The 9,793-nt window shown below is 51.4% G+C and overlaps 1 pseudogene; it reads right to left on the minus strand.

Annotated features, from left to right (window-relative positions):
* Nucleotides 1–3,753: 3,753 nt before the first annotated feature.
* LOC124690515 lies at nucleotides 3,754–9,376 on the minus strand (annotated as a pseudogene).
* Nucleotides 9,377–9,793: the final 417 nt, after the last annotated feature.

Genomic DNA, 9,793 nt, shown 5'->3' on the forward strand with positions numbered 1-9,793 from the left:
GTACCTCCGTATGGAGGACGCCGGTACTGTATTTTTTATTTGGGGAGCTGTTCCCACACCGGCGATCCCAAACCGACGAACCCGATAGATGTTTTGAATTAAAATCACAAATAAAATCATAAAAAATCGAATAAAGAGAAGAAACATCCTATTCCACAAACTAATACATAATAGGGAATGTGGCTTACACGAAGATATAGTTTGGAACATGGTTTTCCACGAACTAATACATAGTTTGAGCCATGGTTGACACAAATATAAAACATTGGAAAATAACTAAACTTAAATAGGCCGGTCATCGCAGGTTTCGTGTGTTCGCTGCCAAGAAAGAACACTCGAGGGCACACCCAGTTATCCAAACTGGAAAATCCAGCTGGTGACGGTGCCCTTGTTGGTTCTTTCGAGGAAGAACATCCAAAAATATGCGTGCCTATTTTCGCTGCAAAGAAACAACACTCAGTCGTCGTCCTCCTCGGCGTTGTCGCCGTGGTAGTGGCGGCGGCAGGCGTCTCGTCGAACACCTTGACGCTCATGTCCCCCTCGCTAAGGTAGGAGAACATGAGCACGAAGCCGGCTTCGAGGTGGTGGTAGCGCGTGAAATTCTCCCAGCCGATGTGGAGGGATCATGTCCAAGATCCACCGGCAGCAGCCGCAAGCAGCCTCCCGCAGATGCAGCGAGCCCAGCTCGTCGCCGGTGACGAAGTCGGCGAACGTGTCCGGCAACCTCTCGATGGTGTGCGGGTCGCCCTTGAGGATGACGACGAACTCGAACACCACCGGCCGCTCCTCCTCCTGCAGATCTGACGATGAAGATGATGGCAAGCGTGCAGCTCTGCCGCGGCCACGACCACGACCACGGCCGCGACCTCGGCCTCGACCAGACATGGTGTCGTCTCTTCAGATGGTGGTGGCTAGGGTTGGGGAGAGAGACGCTAGGGTTTGTGTGTGAGAGGGACGATGAGAGGCATCCCTTTTAAAAGGCCGCAGGGAGGCGAGGGAGCGGTGGGGATCATTAACACCGACACGAAGAGCAAGGCGCGACGGGACGGTTCGCTGCGCGTCTACGGAAACTGCACCGCTGCTGCGCTCTAATAACTCCCATCGCGAGGTAGGCGATGGTTAGGTTCAAATTGAATGTGCCGCTGACGCGTCGGCCCCGCCAGTCCCCGCAGGCGCCGACTTTTGGGATGTGTGGCTAACAGGCGGCTCGCACGCCCAAAATTTTCAGCCTCGCGAGGCACCGGCACGCCCGATTCGCGCCCTTGGCCAAGGGGCCGGTACGGGGTTGCCGGTGCTTCTATTGGCCTTGAAAAATCACCGGCGCCATTTGGGGCGCACCGGTGTGAGCACATTTTTGCTCCCGGCCCCCAAATCGCTATTGGGGCCGCTATGGGGGGCATCTCCAGCCGTGTCCCCCAAAGCGTCCCCCAAATGGCGCCGGATCGAGCGTTTGGGGGATGTGTTTCCTTTGTGCCGCGTAGAGCGACGTCCCCCAAACAAAATTTCAGAAATTTAAAATTTAAAATTTGAGCGAATTCATTCAAACTTGCTATATATTACATGGATTCAAACAAAATTCGATTAAATTTAAACTAAACCCTAATCTAGAAGTACTTGCGGCGGCCAGAGGCTTCGTAGTACCGGTGGAAGTTGTACATGTCGTCGGTGACGACCTCCTGCTTGACGCGCTCGTCGGGCTCGTCGACGGGCTCGTCCTTCACCAGGCCGCTTGGTCCAGCCTCACCGTCGTCGGTGAGGTCCACAAGCGGCTTCCCGGTGTCGCAGATGATGGCGATCGCCGTGTCCAGGTCGCCCTCCAGGCATCCTTATCGTTCAGCGATGCCAAGAACGCCGCTCGCAGCCCTGGGCAGTAGTCGGGGTCGTCAGTGCTCACGATGAGTCGCTGCTGCCGCTCGTACTCCACCAGCAGCGCCGCCTTCCTCGCTGCCTCGTCTTCCTGCTCCTCCTTCACCTCCGGCTTCTGGATGAGGAGGGCGCCGCCGCCGCGCCTTTGCTGCTGGCGGCTGCCGCCGCGCCTCGGATTGACGGGCGGCGTCGCGAACTCCGGCTCCCCCTTCACCTCACGCTTGGGGACGGTGTAGGGCGTGGCGCGGTGTGACGAGGACGGCGTCGATCGGGCCGGCCCTGACGAGGAAGAGTTGGAGGAGGACGAGTACGTCCTCCTCGGCTGCCACCGCGCTGCGGGAGACGGTGGCAGTGAGGACGGCGTCTCCAACCTTTGAGTGCCATTGTGGATGTCGTCGATGACGTTCTCCAGGGTGCGCCCCGGAATGCCCCAGAAGAGGACGCGCCCGTCCTTGTTCCAGCTGTTCCGCCGACTGACGAGGCCGGTGGTGCTGTTCATCTCCATGTCGTACAACACCTGGAAGTAGGCGACCCACCAGGCGTCGTTGCCAGTGGCCGCCCAGGTCGGATCGGCCCGCTCATCGACGGTGAGTGCAGACTGCCGGGCCCTGATGGAGTCCCTCCAGCGCTCCGTACCTGGCGACGGCGGCGGCGGGACACCTATGCGTTGATGGCCATCCTCCACCCGCCGCTGCTTGGCTGGCGCATGTCCGACGGGACAGGATATCCCGTGCGGTACAGCGCCCACGCCTCCGCCACGGTGAGGCTGCCGCGGCCAAAGCCATTCACCGCGGCGATTTTGCGGGAGGACGACGATATTGGGTAGAGGTTGGAGCGGCGAGAAGAAGATTTGGGAGCGGCGAGAGATTGGGATGAAAAAGAACCGCATGGGTGCTCTTAATGTACAGCGGCGGCAAGCGAAGCGGCAGCGGGTCGTTGGACGCAGTAAACGCCGACGCGGACGGCCACGCGGCCATGCATGACGAGACGCGTCCATGCATCGCCTGGGAAATCTGGGATGCCATTAACGTCGCTTGACCAAAGGTAGGCGACGGAGTTTTAGGCTTCCGAGCCGCTGACGCGTCAGACCCACGCCTCTTCGCCTCACTTTTCGTTGTGTCTGGCGCGACCGGAGCATTCCCTGTGTAGCGGGGACAGACTCGAGACGCCGGACACCGTATCGGCCGCGCCGAACAAAAAGAAGCTTTAGGCGCGCGGTTGGGAATATTTTTTTTCCGGCGCTCCCAAATTGTTTTGAGGACACGGCTGGAGATGCTCTAAGTTCAGTTGTGATGATCGGTGATGGTCAAATCCAGTTACCCAGTATACATATGTTTAACAGTATAGGTTCTCACTTCGCAGTCGATTGAAGTACTACCTTAACTTTACCAAAACAAAAGGCACCAACTCGACAGGTTAACAAGGGCCCAAGGATTCTTTCACCGAACAGATGAAAGTCTCGTGTTACACATTTCGGATCCCTCTGGCATGTGCATATACATCCAGCACAACTGTTGGTAGTAATGATTTAGACACTGCATCAACACCTCCTTGTAACATTTTTGCCACACTGTTCGTCAACGTCTGCGTACAGACTACTGACACACAGTCAGCACTGAGATACCTACCAATTATAAAAGCCAAGGGAATGTTCACAGCACACGTATCAAAACTGGCAGATCCTTGTATCAGAGCATATATCAGCATTAAGCGTCTACATAATTCGTGTACATCAGGTGAGCATCTCTTTATGCAATGAATACAGCCGATCTGCTAATAGCTATTAACACCAGTCACTGGCACTCTGATCAGCCCTATTAAGTAGGAAAGGTCAATACATCGGCACCATTCTGGAAGGAGCATATGTAATTGCTAAAGAATGCCTGCCTAGTTTCCAGCATTTATTCCAAAAATCCGGACCTTATGCATATTCGGTAGTTTGGCAACCACCAGCACCGTAACTGCAAGAGTATTCAGAAAGAGCTTAGGATGTTGGTAGTTCGTGGTGTGCAAAGCGATCAAATATCTGACGGAAATAGAAAGAACACATGTGCAGTCAGTAACATATACGCCACCAGCACCGTAACTGCAAGAGTAATATATAGGGGGAAATGTAAACATTAACAAATATAAGATGTAAGAGAAATAAAGATATATAGGGGGAAATGTAAACATTAACAAATATAAGATATAAGAACATCATTAACCACAACCACAGGTGCTCCACCAGCACCAGCACCAGATCGTAAAGAACATCATTAACCATAGGCGGCATACAGAAGACAAAAAATATCTGGCACGACAATTGTAACATTGGACTATCCTAATCACATTTATTTATGGAGAGTAGGTAAGGCATTCAACTGTAGATATTGTTTCAGGAAGATTCAAATATTTATGTGCTGTAACAACAAAAAATAAAAAACCACTCAAATTGGCAATATTGGAGGTTTATCTGTACATCATTCTGTTAACCATAATGCATATTTTTAGATAGACAACTACTGATTGATGTCAATGCTTCAAATAAAGCAGTTTTGTCAATGCTTCTACTTCAGATTGTTTATAAAGAAAAAAAGAACAGCAACACATTACTGCAGAAGGCCCAGTAAGATGTGAAAACATAATCAAGAAGAGTTCATAAATCAAAGCAACAACCCACGTAGAGGTCAAAGTTTCCTTGAAGATGGCAGGACAAATGATTTAACTATTTTCAGAGCCAAGCTGGCAACTTATTTTCCAAAATTAGGGATGCAAATATTCAGAAGTGAGGAGAGCTGTGGTTCTTGTCGATCATGCTGGTGCAGTAAGCGAATGTCATGAGCCAGCTGTCGTACGGGTTGTTGTTATATACTAGGGACCGACCAACAGGTGCAAGGATGCCATTCACCTGGCGGTGGACGGGTGGACTTGTATGCTTCACAGGTAAGTATGAGACAGAGCACCGGAACGATGCAGTCTTTTACAATGCGCGTCCTTCAGTGACCTCCCTGTTCGACATTATCAGAGCCGAGGCGCGACAGTGGGCAGACACACAGTTGATCCTCCCATACTCCCCTAGATTAGGTCTTTGGGTCGAGTTGTATGGGACAATGTTGATCCTCCTTTGGACTTGTACATATAAACTCCTTTTCCTATCAATGCATCGAAACACAAGGCTTTAGCGTTTTCGCGAAAAGTATGAGACAGAGCACGAGAAGGTACAAGCGTGCCAAGCTCGAGGTCAAGGATGAGCCAACAACCACATTATGCGTACACGGGGCATAGACGCACAGTGCTGGCCTTGCAGATATCATAAGCACTCTAGAAAATTGGTGATGGGTACACACAGAACATGAGGCAAGCAAAAAATACCAGTCAGTGTACACAAGGATTTATGTTCTTCATATAGATAAGATAGACAAGAATAAACCTAAATCTTCTATTTCAACAAGAATAAGGTAAGGGTCGCTTGATCATAAGACCGCAAAAATTCCAGGGTGATTTCGTACTATGAACCAAACATATCATTCTATTTGAAGTCTGATGGCCCAAAAGTTATGCTCATTCATGTGCATAGCATCGTGATTAACTAAGAAAGCAAATTTACTTGACCAGAAAAATGCTCAGAGTTCCCACATGCGTATGTCTATGTCATGTCATATCTAGAGAAGGATGCCAGATATGTTATCTGTCAGGGCTGTACTATTCTCTACATGACCATGTATTTTCCAGTCAGAGATTTCTTTAATAAATATGTCTATGAGAAGCTAATAGGAGCAAAAGGACCAAATGAAATGGCACATCTGGAGGATTAAAGATTCCATAAAGACAATTTACTAGATTTCCGGATTTCCAAAGTACTAAGAAATGATAGGGTTCAATGCTATGCAGTTTGATATTTCAGAAGTTTGAAATCAATTACTTATTTAGAACACAAAATTATAAAATAAAAATACTTACAGCACTACAGGAACCACCATGGGAAACTTCCTGTTATGAGTAAGCTGTTGACCACTATCCATTTGTTCCCACCAAATCAATGTATTGTACATTCCCTGGTCATCAGCAAAAGGTGTTCCCTTCTTCCAATGGAAAAAGTGGTATGTAGTCTGAAACATAAAATGCAGTAAGAAATTATTAGGGTGGTAAGTTTATGGACGGAAAAGTCAAGCAAACAAACCACCACTAATAAAAGGGAAAAGTCAGTCAAAAGTGGTATGTAGTACGATCAAATTTGCGACATTGTCTGGATAAACTTGTATATAGAAAATTACCATGCCAGGAAAAAATTAAACTAAAACTCATTTCTTATATCATCACCATGTGTGTGCTCACAAATTGAACAAATATACAAGCTAACATAGCAGATAGAGAAATGGCACTGTCACTGAGCCAGAAAATTATGGGAATTAGGCTTTAGATCTTTAGGTAGTGCAAATTTTAGAGGTCATTTCCGCACTTACAAACCGAACCACTTTGAGCCAGATCTCAGACTGATATCTCTTGTCAATAACCCTAATAAAGTCAATGGACTCCCAACTTTCAACGGTGTGGAATTGGCATGAATGACTGATACTCGATCAGGATACTCATCAGAAGAGTAGTTGATAACATCATGCAACGATCAGCGAATGGTACCGCCCATGTCATTTAAACAAGTAGCTGGTAAAGGTATCAAGCATAAGCATCGGCATTTCGCTCGTGGACATATCCATGACAAAGCAGACACTTTTCTGCTGGTTTTTACTAGACACTCGCTCTGACGTAAGCGCCCTGAAACTGACATAAGCTACCAAAACCTACATTGGTCTTATCGCGTAAGGGATTCAGGTATCGATCACTTATATGCACCTGAATTGCTCCGTATGTTGATGCCCATGTCAACTAGTTACTCAATTTTGGAAGAAAAGATGGTGCCTCACCGAGCTGAGAGGGAGCACAAGCCACATTAATGGTGCCTCACAAGCAACAGCTAGACGAGTCGTCCGTCGCAAACTCCTGTTCAGTTGAACAGATCCGTGCCATCAAGGCACCGCCTGCACGTAAAGCTTCGCCATGGAGCTTCGTTTCACTCTCCCTCTCCGCCTATATAGTTAGAGCATCTTCAAGCGTCTCCCCGACGAGGCCCCCATGACGTGATTTTTTATCCGGATGGACGAAAACGGTCCAGTCACGTCCCCGGTTCCTCGATTTCGTCCGGATTAGGTCTTTCATCCGTCCGGGGAGCCCAGGTCATCCCCGGCCCCTGGGGAGCGCTCGGGGACTCCGGACGAAACGAAAGCGCAGGAAACGCCGAGAAAGTTTCCCGCGCGGCTGGTGGCCCAACTTGTTGGCGAGAGAGACTGATCGTCGTTCTAATCGCATCGTCTTCCGCGCGCTGACGACGACATGTACCGGCTGACGCCGCCACGCGCCGGCGACCCTGGTCAGGGTTCAAGCCGCTGGTACGAGGTGGTGCCGCCCCAGGACGCCGCCAGCTCGAGCGACGACGACGACGGCGCGGACTACACGACCTTCTACCACCGTTTCGGCATGTAGGAGGCCACTATTAGTTTAAGTTAATGTTTCCCTGTCGCCGAATTCAAATATATGTACAAATTCGGCCTATATATGTACGAACTCGCCTATATAAGTTAAATATCACTAAATTTCGCTTATGTTTGCACGAGTTTCGCCTACTTCTGTCCGAATTCGCCGAATTTTGTCAAAAACTTTCATCCGCCCTGGGCTCGCCGCTGGGAAAGTGGGCCTCCCCAGGCCAAACTTTCATCCAATCCGGCGCTAAATAGCGCCGGATTTCGGCCTGGGGAGCCCCAACGGCTGGAAATGCTCTTATACTGGCATACGAAAACGAACGGTAATAACGAAAGGAGGTGGAACATAACAGGGCCGGGGGAGACGTAGTTACCGCGAAGTGGACGAGGTTGACGACGGTCCATGCCTGGGGTGCAACCGAATACGGAGACGGCAAGGAGCCAGGAGAAGAAGAGGATGAGGGTGTAGGTTGTCCACACGCCCGGGTACATGAACCATTCCGTGTTCTTGTTCAGATCCTCCGGCGGCACCGCCTGCACGTAAAGCTTCGCCGTGGAGCTTCGTCTCACTCTCTCGCTCTCTCCGCCAGCCCGCCCGCCTTCCTTCCTCTCAGTCCGCTCGGGAGGGGAACAGGGGAGGGGTGCGCGGCGGGACTTATAAGAGAGGCAGGATCGGTGGGAGAAGAGACCGGATTGTTGTTCAAAGATGGGTGCCAGCCGAATATTTCACGACGCAGCGATGAGATGGGCGGACGTCAGGGGGAAGGGAGGAGGGACGGGTTGGGCGAGGGCCAGACACTACAGGAAAACACTACGTTGCCGTGCGACAAATCGCACGGCAAATTGGCCTATATGCCCGGCAAAGCCTTTGCCGTACGTAGTCGCACGGCAACAATTGGTCGGCAAAGAATCCGACGGCAATGAATCCTTTGCCGTGCGCTTCGTGAGTTCTGCACGGCAAAGCCTTTGCCGTGCGCTGCGCTACGATCGTTGCCGTGCATCCTTTTGTTTGCCGTGCGGGCGAACGCTGCCGTGCAACTTGTCTGTCCGCACGGCAAAGGGCGCGCCACGGCAACGCCCAGAGCCTTTGCCGTGCAGTATTTATTTGTCGTGCGGCGTGTAGGGACTTTGCCGTCGATGTTTCTTTGTCGTGCGCTTTCTTTGGACTTTGCCATGCAAAGATTCGTTGTCGTGCGCCACTGCTGACTTTGCCATGAGAGAATTAATTGCTGTGCGCTGCTCTCAGACCTTGCCGTGTGATTTGTCTTTGCTGGGCGTGCTGCTTGCTGCGCACGGCAATAATGTCTTTTCCGTGCAGAGGCGCACGACAATGACTGCCTACACGGCAATGCCATTTTTCCCGTAGTGAGAGGGCGCATTGAAGACCTCGGACCTCGGAGGGATGGTCGAAGATGGAAGGAAGGGAAGGTTTTGGGCATCTCATGGGTTATCGTTGCTTCTGGCCCTACCATAGGTGATTTATTAAATGCAGAACTAAAGAACGGGAATTATGACAAAGTATTTTCGCTGGAATTAAAATTTTGAAGTTGGGACACTTCAGGCAATGCGACCGGAGGGCACGGCGGCGGCGGCCGCCAGGCCTCTCCTTGATGCGGCGGCGCAGGGAGGCGACGGCTATGGCGTCGATCTGCAGGCGGCGGGCGGCGGCGGTGAGGATCGGGTCCAATCTAGGTCCGTTGGGCCGGAGCGGGCGTCGATCTGCCTGTCGTGGCTCTGCCTCCTCGACAGGGAGGCGTTCGTGGGCATCCCTCGCGTCATGAGGAAACCTGGGGCAGCAGCCCCGGGCATGGTGGTGGTCATCTTCTTCGTTGAAGGTGGTCGGCCAGGCTAGTAGTCCTGTGTGGGGGATAATGGGATCTCACACAGGTTTCCGGCAATGGTGATCTAGTCCGGGGTGTCATGGCGGCCGGTGAAAACTAAGCCTTGACCTCGGTCTTGGCGATGATGGCGGCGTCGGTCGACGTCGTTACCATGTCGAAAGCATCATCGTTGCCGTCTTGGCACTACACTCGGCGAGTTGGGGATGCGCGGCTGCCGGTGAAAACCGTGCTCCGACCACGGTTGGTGGACGATGGCGACATGTCGCGCCGCTACCTTCTTGAAGGCATCATCGTCGCAGTCTGCGGTCTCTCACTTGTGCTGCTCTGGGGGAAACCCTAGGTCCGGGGCTCCCGGATCGGACGATGGTGGCGCGCCCTGCGTCGTTCTACCTCTTGGGACATCGTTTTTTGAGCAGCTGCTGGATGTTGGCGGATTTCGGTGGAGTGGTGTTCATCTACCACATTGTTGGCGCTGAGTCTCACTGGCATGGTGCTGGAGGGTATCGACGACATATGCGGGATGATGTATACGTGCAGGATGGTGGAGCCGTCTGGCGTCATGGTGGCATC

This window comes from Lolium rigidum, chromosome 2 (genome assembly GCF_022539505.1).
Source record: "Lolium rigidum isolate FL_2022 chromosome 2, APGP_CSIRO_Lrig_0.1, whole genome shotgun sequence".
In the NCBI taxonomy this organism is placed as follows: domain Eukaryota; kingdom Viridiplantae; phylum Streptophyta; class Magnoliopsida; order Poales; family Poaceae; genus Lolium; species Lolium rigidum.